The following is an 11,221-nucleotide window of genomic DNA, read 5'->3' as shown; positions in this document are numbered from 1 at the left end:
GGGAGAGAGAAAAAAATAAAGGAGCAGATACAGGCGAGGTCAGTCTTTCTGGGCTGCACAAGCATGGAAAGTGTTGGTGTCAGAGGCCTGAACTCAGCTGCAAATAAAAGGAGGGAAGGCTGAAGCGGAGCAGCCATTGTCAGAGCACGCCAGTGATGGAGTGGGAAGGCTTTGGCTTAACAGGCTTCAGCCTGAGCAGGTGAAGACACTGTTAAAAAGAGGCATGTTCTTTTATCGGTACAGAGTAGTTGGGATGGAATGCTCCTCCTGCCAGATGTGGGAATTCATGATACCTGACAGTTTCCCTGATGACTACAGTTGTGGGAAGTGCACCCGACTTCGGTGCCTGACTGGCCGGGTCAAGGAGCTGGAGCTGGAGTTGGATGTACTCAAGATCATTCGGCAGGCTGAAGATACAGTTTTATAGGCGAGACTTTTGAAGAGTACAGGCTTCAGACAATAGGTGGGTGACCTCCAGGAGAGGTAAAGGGATTAAGAAATCAGTGCAGGTTCCCCTGTGGCCACACCTCTCAGCAACAAGTGTACATCTTTGGATACTGCTGGAGTGGGGGTGGTGGGGGAATGACCCATCGGATCATGGCAGAAGCAGCCAGGCTGGTGGCACTGCAGCTCAACAGGGAAGGGTAAAGTCGGCAGTGCGGTAGTTACGGGGGACTCGATCATTAGGGGAACAGAAAGGAGGCTCCAGGATGATGTGTTGCCTTCTGGGTGCTAGGGTCTATGATGTACTAGAGCGGCTGCAGGATATTCTCAAGGGGTACGGGGAACTGCCCGAGGTTGTGGTGCATATTGGCACCAATGACATAGAGAGAAAAGGGGAAGAGTTCCCACACAGTGAGTATTTCGAGTTAGGAAAGGGGCTGAAGAGAATGACCTCGAAGGCTGTAATCTCCAGGTTACTCCCAGTCCCAAGAGCTAATGCAGGTAAGAACAGGGAGATAGCACAGGTGAATGAGAGGCTGTGGAGATGATGCAAGGGACAGGGTTTCAAATTCTTGGATCATTGGATCCTTCTCTGGGGAAGGGTTGCCCTGTACAAAAAGTATAGTTTGCACCTGAACTAGAGGCAAACCAATATCCTGGCCAGGAGGTTTGCTGATGTCACTCGGGAGAGTTTAAACTAGTTTTGCAGGAGTCTGGGAACTGGAGCCCCAGGTCAGTAAGTGGAGGATCAGACAGGAAGGTAGATGTCAGGGAAAGTATTGAAAGGCAAAATCGAAATAGCAGGTATGATGAGTCGGATAGTTTGAAGTGTGTATATTGTAATGCTAGGAGTATTATGAGTAAGGGTGATTAACTTAGAGTACAAATCAGTACATGGAAGTACGATGTTGTGGCCATTACTGAAACTTGGTTGAGAGAGGGTCAGGAATGGGTGACTAATGTACCAGGTTCTTGAAGTTTTAGAAAAGATGGAGGAAGGGGTAAAAGAGATGTAGGGGGAGCAGAGTTGCACTCCTAATCAGGGACAATATGACAGCTGTACTCAGGGGAGACGTAATGGAGGGATCAGACTCTGAGTCCATCTGAGTGGAACTCAGGAATAGGAAGGGTGCAACACACTGATGATTTGTACTACTGACCCCTAATAGCCACCGAAGCATTAAGGAACAGACAGAGTCATAGAGAAGTACAGCACAGAAACAGGCCCTTCGGCCTATTCAGTTCATTCCAAAATCATTTAAACTTCCTACACCCACTGACCTGCACCAGGACCACAGCCCTCCATATCTCTACTATCCACGTTCCTATCCAAACTTCTCTTAAACGTTGAAATTGAGCTCGCATGCACCATTCGTGCTGGGAGCTCATTCTACACTCTCACGACCCTCTGAGTGAAGAAGTTTCCTCCTATGTTTACCTTTCACCCTTAACCCATGACCTCTGCTTGTCATCCCACCCGACTTCAGTGGAAAAAGCCTGCTTGCATTTGCCCTTTCTATACCCCTCACAATTTTGTATACCTCTGCAACACCCCTTCCCAGGGTGTTGCAGAGGTATTACATTAGCAGATAAAACGAATGCTAATGGAGTCAAGTTAGGAAAAGGGGAAGTACAACGAAATCTAGGTGTTCTTGTACATCAGTCAATGAAAGCAAGCATGCAGGTACAGCAGGCAGTGAAGAAAGCTAATGGCATGCTGGCTTTTATAACAAGAGGAATTGAGTATAGGAGTAAAGAGGTCCTTCTGCAGCTGTACAGGGCCCTGGTGAGACCCCACCTGGAGTATTGTTTGCAGTTTTGGTCTCCAAATTTGAGGAAGGACATTCTTGCTATTGAGGGAGTGCAGCGTAGGTTCACAAGGTTAATTCCTGGAATGGCGGGACTGTCATATGTTGAAAGATTGGAGCGACTGGGCTTGTATATACTGGAATTTAGAAGGATGAGAGGGGATCTGATTGAAACATATAAAATTATTAAGGGATTGGACACACTGGAGGCAGGAAGCATGTTCCTGCTGATGGGTGAGTCCAGAACTAGAGGCCACAGTTTAAGAATAAGGGGTAGGCCATTTAGAACAGAGATGCGGAAAAACTTTTTCACCCAGAGAGTGGTGGATATGTGGAATGCTCTGCCCCAGAAGGCAGTGGAGGCCAAGTCTCTGGATGCATTCAAGAGAGAGTTAGATAGAACTCTTATAGTTAGCGGGGTCAAGGGATATGGGGAGAGGGCAGGAACGGGGTACTGATTGTGTATGATCAGCCATGATCACAGCGAATGGCGGTGCTGGCTAGAAGGGCCGAATGGCCTACTCCTGCACCAACTGCCTTTTGTCTATTTTCTAATGTGATGGTTTCTCTGTAGAAGCAGTGTTTGGGTTATGGTTAGAGATAGCGGGTGCTTTGGAATGTGAGCTAGGTCCTTTGTTCAGCTTGAGATGAGGAGAGAAGGCATTGGAGAGAACTGGTCGTAGGATATGACCCGGTGGGGGGATCCTGATTCGATGGAGCTGGGCAGTGGGATCGACTGGGGACTGGTGAATTGAGATCAAACTGGTGCCCATTTGACTGTTTCATTATAATGGGCCCTTTTTGTTTTTTTTTTTTCTTTTCTTTACTCACTCTTCAGTTAAGATTCATAAATATAATTCCCTTAATCATATGCAGTGTGCTGTCTGTCGTTTTTGGCACTGAGTTGTAACAGGGTTGCAAATTACACACCATCCACACAAACCGGGGCTTGGGGTGGGAGAGCTGCCTCAATCTCATGGGGGTGGGACTGGAGGGTGTTTTCCCCAGACTTACGCAGCCAAGGAAACCAGTGGGGTTTCACCTTCATCAAATCTCCTCTCAATCCTCTACGTTCTTAAGAATATAATCCTAACCTATTCAATCTTTTCTTCTAACTCAGGTGCTCCAGACCTGGGCTACATCCTTGTAAATTTTCTCTGCATTCTTTCAACCTTGTTTCCATCTTTCCTGTAGGTAGGTGACCAAAACTGCACACGATACTCCAAATTAGGCCTCAACAATGTCTTATACAACTTCAATGTATCATCCCATCTTCTGTACTCAGTAATTTGATTTATGAAGGCCAATATGCCAAAAGCTTTCTTTACAACCCTACCTATTTGTGATAACACTTTCAATGAATTATGGACTGGTATGCCCAGATGCTCTTCTCCTCAGTGCCCTACCGTTCACTGTGTAAGACCTGCCTTGGTTGGTCCTGCCGAAGTGCCAAACCTTGTACTTGTCTGCATTAAATTCCATCTGCCATTTTTCAGCCCATTTTTCCAGCTGATGCAGATCCCTCTGCAAGCCATGACAGCCATCTTCACTGTCCACTACACCCCCAATCTTGGTGTCATCCACAAATTTGTTGATCCAATCTAACCACATTATTAACCAGATCATTGATATAGATAACAAACAACAAAGGACCCAGCACCGATCCCTGCAGCACACCACTAGTCACAGGCCTCCAATCAGAGAGGCAGGCCTCCACTACCACTCTCTGGCTTCTCACACAGAGCCAACATCTAATCCAATTTACTACATCATCTTGAATGCTGAACGACTGAACTTTCTTGACCAGTAGACAACATCCACGGCCTGATAACTTCCCTGAAAATTTCTATAAGATTTCTTAGAAATGACCTACCATGCAGGCAGCCATGCTGACTATCCTTAATCAGTCCATACTTAAACATTCGGTCCCTGAGAATACCTTCCAATAACTTTCCCATAAATGATATCAGACTCACGGCCTATAATTATGTTTAGAGGCAACACGAGTGAATCTGCAGATGCTGGAAATAAATAAAAAACACAAAATGCTGGCAGAACTCAGCAGGCTAGACAGCATCAATGGAAGGGGGTAATAACGACGTTTCAGGCCAAAACCCTTCATCAGGAGTGAGCCTGATTAGAGCCTTTTTTAAAAACAGCAGAACAACATTGGATATCTTCCAATCCTCTGGTATTTCTCCGGTCACTAAGGAAGTTTTAAATTTCCCTGCTGGGACCTCTGCACTTGCCTCCGTAGGGTCTGGGATTACACCCGCCAGACCCTGGGGATTTATCCACCCTGATTTACCTCAGGGTAGCAAAACCTCCTCCTCTGTAATCTGTACAGGGTCCTTGAAGTTAATGTTGCTTCTGTAGACTCTGTATCCATCTCCCGAGTAAATAGAGATGCAAAGTACTTGTTTAAGATCTCCCCCATTTGTTTTGGCTCCACACATGGATTACCATTCTGGTCTTCTAGGAGACAAATTTTGTCCCTTGCAGTCCTTTTGCTCTTAACATATCTGTAGAATCCCTTAGGATTCTCCCTCACCTTGTCTACTAAAGCAACTTCATCCCTTCTTTCAGCCTTCCTGATTTATTTCGTAAGCTTTCTCTTGCATTTCTTGTACTCCACGAGCACCTCATTTGTTCCTACCTGCCTCTACCTGCTATGCACCTCCTGTTTTTTCTTATCCAGGGCCTCAATATCTCTTGGAAACCAAGGTCCCTGCACTTGTTATCTTTCCCTTTTACTCTTTTATTCTGACAGGCACATACAAGCTTTGTACTCTCAGAATTCTGTTTTTGAAGGCCTCCCACTTACCAAGTACACTGTTGCCACTTGCCAGATAATTTCTGATACCATCAACTTAGCCTTTCTCCGATTTAGAATGGACCAGACCTATCTTTTTGCATAATCAGATTAAGGAAATGAGTAAAAATGATAGAATTGTTGTCATGGAGGATTTCAACCTCCCAAATATAAACTGGGACCTTCTTAGTGTAAGGGGTTTAGATGGGGCAGAATTTGTTAAGTGTATCCAGGAAGGTTTCTTAAATCAATATGTAGATGGTCCAATGAGAGGAGGGGCTGTACTGGACCTGGTGTTGGGTAATGAGTCTGGCCAGAGGTGACTGACCTTTCAGTGGGTGAACAGTTAAGGAATAGTGACCACAACTCCTTAATTTCAGGGTAGCAACAGATAAGGATAGGTCTGATCCTTATGGGAGAGTTTTAAATTGGAGTAGGCAAATTACGAGGTCATTAAGCAGGAACAAAGAAGTGTTAACAATTTTTCTCTGGCAAGTCTACATCAGACATGTGGAAGGAGTTTAAAGTTAAAGCACAGAGTACAGGAAAGGTATACTCCTGTTAGAAAGAAGGACAGGGATGGAACCTTGAGAAGCAATGAATTTCGTCAAGAAGAAAAGTGAAAAGTATGTAAAACTTTGGAAGTTAAGATCCAACAAAGCACATAAGGAATATAATGAAGCTAGAAAAGACCTGAAGAAGGGAATTAGGAAAGCCCGGAAGGGCCATGAAAAGTCCTTGGCAAGTGGGATTAAGGTGAGTCCCAAGGCATTCTATACATACATCAAGAGTAAGAGCATAACTAGGGAGATGGTGGGACCACTCAAGGATAAAGGGGAGAACATTTCCTTGGGTGCAGAGAACATGAGTGAGGTACATTGGGTACTTTGCTTCAGTATTTACCAAGGAAAAGAATATGGAAGACCAGGAGATCAATGCTGAGTGTATAAATATGTTAGGACATTTAGAAATCAGGGAGGAGGAAGTATTGGGCCTCCTAATGAGTATTAAGGTGGTTAAGTCCCCAGGTTATTGAGGGATGTAAGAGACAAGATTGCTGGGCCTTTGAAAATATCTTCGTGTCCTGTCTAGCCACAGGTGAGATCCCAGGGGACCATCAATGGCTAATGTTGTACCTCTATTTAAGAAGAGAACAAGGTAAAATCCTGGTAACTATAGACTGGTGAACCTCACGTCAGTTGCAGAGAAATTGCTGGAGAAAATTCTTAGGGATACAATGTATAAGCATTTGGAGACCCATTGTTTAATTAAGCAGATCATGGCTTTGTGCATGGCAGGTCGTGCTTTACCAACTTGATTGAGAGTTTTTTGACAAGATGACAAGAGAGACTGATGAGGGTAGGGCAGTGGATGTTGTTTATATAGATTTTAGAAAGGCATTTGTCAAAATCCATCATGGGAGGCTAATCCAGAAGATTAAGATGCATAGGGTCCGCAGTGAATTGGCTGTTTGGATTTAGGATCGGCTTGCGCACAGAGTACAGAGAGCAGTGGTTGAAGGGACTTGTTCTAGTTGGAGGTCTGTGATTAGTGGTGGTCCGCAGGGATCTGTACTAACACCTCTACCACTTGTGGTATATAAATGACCTGAATGAAAATGTAGATGGGTTGATTAGTAAATTTGCAGATGATACCAACATTGGTGGAATTGTGGATAGTGTAGGAGACTAGTGTAGGCAAAGAATACAGCATGATATAGATCCATTGCAGATATGGGCTGAGAAATGGTAGATAGAGTTTAACCCAGATAAATGTGAAGTATGGCACCTCGGTCGGGCAAAAGCAAGGAGACAGCACACTGTTAAGAACAAGGTGCTTAACAGTGTTGTTGAGCAGAGTGACCTTTGGATCCAAGTTCATAGCAGCATAGTAACGTAGTAGTTAGCACAATGCTTTACAGTACAGGTGACTCAGGTTCAATTCCCGTTGCTGCCTGGAAGGAGTTTGTACATTCTCCCATGACTGTGTGGCTTTCCTCTGGGTGCCTGGTTTCCTTCTACAGTCCAAAGACCTACTGCTTGGTAGGTTAATTGGTCATTGTAAATTGTCCCATGACTCGGCTAGCATTAAATTGGGGGGGTCGCTGGGCAGTGTGGCTTTAAGGGCTGAGAGAGCCAAATCCGTGCTGTATCTCAATAAATAAATAAAAGTAGCCACACCAGGTCAATATGGTGGTTAAGAAGGCTTATGGAATGATTGCCTTTGATAGTTTTGGCATTGAATTGAAAAGTTGGCAGGTTATGTCTCAACTTTTGAAAACTCTGGCTAGGTCACATCTGGAGTATTGTGGACATTTCTGGTCTCCTCATTACAGGAAGGATGTTGAGGCTTTGAGGAGGGTGCAGGAGAGGTTTACCAGGATGCTGCCTGGTTTAGAGGGCACGTGCTATCACTAGTGGTTGGATAAATCTGAGTTGCTTTCTCTGGAGTGCCGGAGGCTGAGGGGAGATCTGACAGTGGTTTACAAGATTATGAGAGGCATAGACAGAGAGGACAGACTACACTACTGTGCTGATCATTTTTGATTTGATGTTTTTAAGAAATAAGGATCCAGACCAGAATGCTAGATGTGGGGATGGGAGAAATGACTGATGAATAACTGATAGAATCTACCATAAAGGTTTACTGTGCTTACATTGAAGACATCCCCTCATCTGGATTGCTTATATATCGAAACGGAAATGAAGGTGGAGGTAACTGCAGACTTCCAGTATTTCTTTTTTATGGGATAAGTGCCATGAGATCAGAAAATGGCAGATATGGCATTTGTACAAAAAGTGTTTGAGGCAGATCAAAAGGTCAATCAGTTTAACATCAATGGAGAGAGTGGCTTTGTAAATTGTCACCGGGGGGAAAAAAGTGAGCAAAGACACAAAACAATGAGTTAAATAAAAAAAAAAGACAGACTGTATTTGTGTAATTTACATAATTTTTTGCTGAGGGAGCGGAGAAGATTGATGAAGGGAATGCAGTCGATGTTATCCATTGGGCTTTCGACTACATTCTGTACAACACAACAACACGAGGCCTGTGGAATAAGAAAGACATTGTCAGCAAAGATCAAATTATGGCTTCAAAAAAGTTCAAAGTAAATTTATTATCATAGTACATATATGTCACCATATACTACCCTGATACTCATCTTCTTGCATTCACAGTAAAACAGAAATACAAAAGAATTAATGAAAAATTGCAAAGGCTGACGAACAACCAATGTGAAAAAGAACACAAACTGTGTAAATAAATAAACAAACAAATAACATCCCCCCCACGCCCCCCGAGTTGCAGAGTCCTTGAAAGTGAGTCTGCAGGTTGTGGAATCAGTTCAGTGTTGAGGTGAGCAACATTATCCAAGTTAATTCAGGAGCCTGATGGTTGAAGTGTAATAACAGTGACTATGTCCATGTTTTCTCAATGCACTTTAGAAAGGATATGGTATCTCAGAGGAGATGCATGAACCTCACCTGCATCGGAGGATCAGATGTGCAGAGGGTCAAGAACATTAAATTCCTTGATGTTATCATTTTGGAGGACCTGTCTTGGGCCCAGTTTATGTGCAATTACTAAGAAAGCACGGTATTGCCCCTACTTCCTTAGGAGTTGGTAAAGATTCAGCATGACATCTAAACCTTCAACAGACTTCTATCGATGTGTAGTGGAAACTATTTTGACTGGCTGCAATACAGCCTGGTATGGAAACACCAATGCTCTTGAAAAGAAAATCCTACAAACAATAGTGGATAGAATCCAGTCCATCACAGGTAAAGCCCTCCCAACCACTAAGAACATATACATGAAATGCTGTCACAGGAAAGTAGCGTCCATCATCAGTGTTCCCCACCATTCAGGACATGCTGTCTTCTCACTATTCCCATCAGGAAGAAGGTTCAGTACATTCAGGAGTCACACCACCAAGTTCAAGGACAGTTGTTGTTGTTCTTTTACACGTCTTGTGGTGCATGAAGCAGCATTTTTTGCTGATTCCTTAGCACTCGCCTGTTATTACAAGGCCAATTTACTAGCTCGATCGAATTCAAACCCAGACAAACAAGGGGCTGACCGGATTCAAACCCAGACAATTTGCCTCAAATTCCAGTGCTGATGCCACTACAACACTGGCTGTCTTCAGGAACAGTTAACCTCAACCATCAGGCTCTTGAACCAAAGGGGATAACTTCACTTGCCCCTTTATTGAAACCTATAGACTCATTTTCAAGGATTCTTCATCTCTTGTTCTCAATATCTATTGCTTATTTATTAATTATTATTATTTCTTTCTTTTTTATATTTGCAGTTTGTTGTCTTTTGCACACTGGTTGAACACCCATTTTGGCATAGTGTTTCACTGATTCTGTTATGGTTATTATTCTATAGATTTATTGAGTATTTGCCACAAGAAAATGAATCTCAGGGTTATATAAAGTGACATACATATGCTTTGATAAGAAATTTACTTTGAACTTTTGAATTTTGGACCTGGGGGTATAGGATTTTAGCTGAGTGTGTTCTTCGTAGAACTAAGGAGGTTGAGAGCAGATTTGGTAAAAGTGTCCAGGATTATGATAGATTTAGATATACAATTGTAGGCAAAGTAAAGCTTTTGCCATCAGCTTTAGTACAAGGATTAGGAGATGTAGATTTTCAGGTTTTGGTTAAAATAAAGAGGAGTAATGTGAAGATCAATTTATTTTTTTAACATTGCATACAGTCATGACCTTGAACTCAATGCCCACAGGACTGATAGAAACAATTATCCTGCCATTGGCTGTAAGGAGTTTGAATGTTATCCTCATGATCTAGGTTATCCTCTGTTATCTGGGTGCTCTGGTTTCCTCCCACAGGTTAGGATTAGTTAGTTATGGGAATGCTATGTTAGCACCAGAAGCGTGGCGACACTTGCTGGCTGTCCATTAGAATCCTTGTTGATTTGATTTGATGCAAAAAATGCATTTTACTGCATGTTTCGATATACATGTTACAAATTAAAGCTAGTCTTTAAAAAAATCAATTATTTCAAAAGGAAAATAGGAAAAGAATAGGGTTGACTGGCTTGTTCCACTGAGAATGACATGAACTCCATGGGCCTTCTTATGTGGTAATGTCAGTAATTTTATGAGATCTCTCGATCTGCATCATGAGTTGTCCCCTCACCAACTGCTGCTTCATCCTAGCTACTACTCACTCTCTCTGCATCCGGGTGATACTCCTCAACCTTTAACTTCCTCAATAAATTCCTAGGAGTTATCATTTCGGAGGAACCTGTCCAGCACCTAGCACGTAAGTGCAATTACGAAGAAAGTATGGCAGCGCCTCAACTTCCTTAGGAGTTCACGAAGATTTGGCATGATATCTGAAACTTTGACAAACTTCTACAGATGTACAACAGAGAATATACTGACTGGCTGTATCAAACTGAGTATGGAAACACCAATGCCTCTGAATGAAACATCCTACAAAGAGTAGTGGCTATGGCCCAGTCCAACATAGGTAAAGCCCTCCCCACCATTGAGCACATCTACAGTGGAGTGTTGCCCCAGGAAATCAGCATCCATCATCAGTGATCCTCACCACCCAGGCCATGCTCTCTTCTTGCTGCTGCCATCAGGAAGAAGGTACAGGAGCCTCAGGACCCACATCACCAGGTCCAGGCACAGTTATTACCCCTTAACCATCAGGCTCTTGAACGAAAGGAGATAACTTCACTTGCCTCATCCCCGAAATGTTCCCACAACCTTTTGACTCACTTTGAAGGGCTCTTCATCACATGTTCTCCATACTTATTACTGATTTATTCATTTGTTATTATTTCTTTCTTTTTGTATTTGCATTTTGTTGCCTTTTGTGCACTGGTTGAACCCAAGATGGTGCAATCTTCACTGAGACTATTATGGTTATTATTCTACCGAGTATGCCTGCAAGATAATTAATCTCAGGGTTGTATATGATGACATATATATACTTGGATAATAAATTTACTCTGAACCTTCCAGATGTTGCTCCTCCCGTTATGGAAACCTTTCCACCCTGCATTTGACACCCAGGTGTTAACACCTCTACACTCCTACCTGTTCAAATCCCATCTCCCCTACCGTCCGGGGGGGAAGGGAAGAGGCGGCGGCGCATGCGCAGTGCCAGG

At 43.4% G+C, this 11,221-nt stretch overlaps 1 long non-coding RNA gene across 1 annotated transcript; it reads right to left on the bottom strand.

Moving 5' to 3' along the window:
- Positions 1-7,969: 7,969 nt before the first annotated feature.
- Positions 7,970-11,205, bottom strand: LOC132380290 (uncharacterized). Its single transcript, XR_009507726.1, has 2 exons — positions 11,151-11,205; positions 7,970-8,113 (listed from the first exon to the last, which is right to left on the bottom strand). It is a non-coding gene; the product is annotated as an uncharacterized LOC132380290 (long non-coding RNA).
- Positions 11,206-11,221: the final 16 nt, after the last annotated feature.

Source organism: Hypanus sabinus, chromosome 23, assembly GCF_030144855.1.
Source record: "Hypanus sabinus isolate sHypSab1 chromosome 23, sHypSab1.hap1, whole genome shotgun sequence".
NCBI classification, from domain to species: Eukaryota; Metazoa; Chordata; class Chondrichthyes; order Myliobatiformes; family Dasyatidae; genus Hypanus; species Hypanus sabinus.
This window is presented reverse-complemented; position numbering and strand designations above follow the sequence as displayed.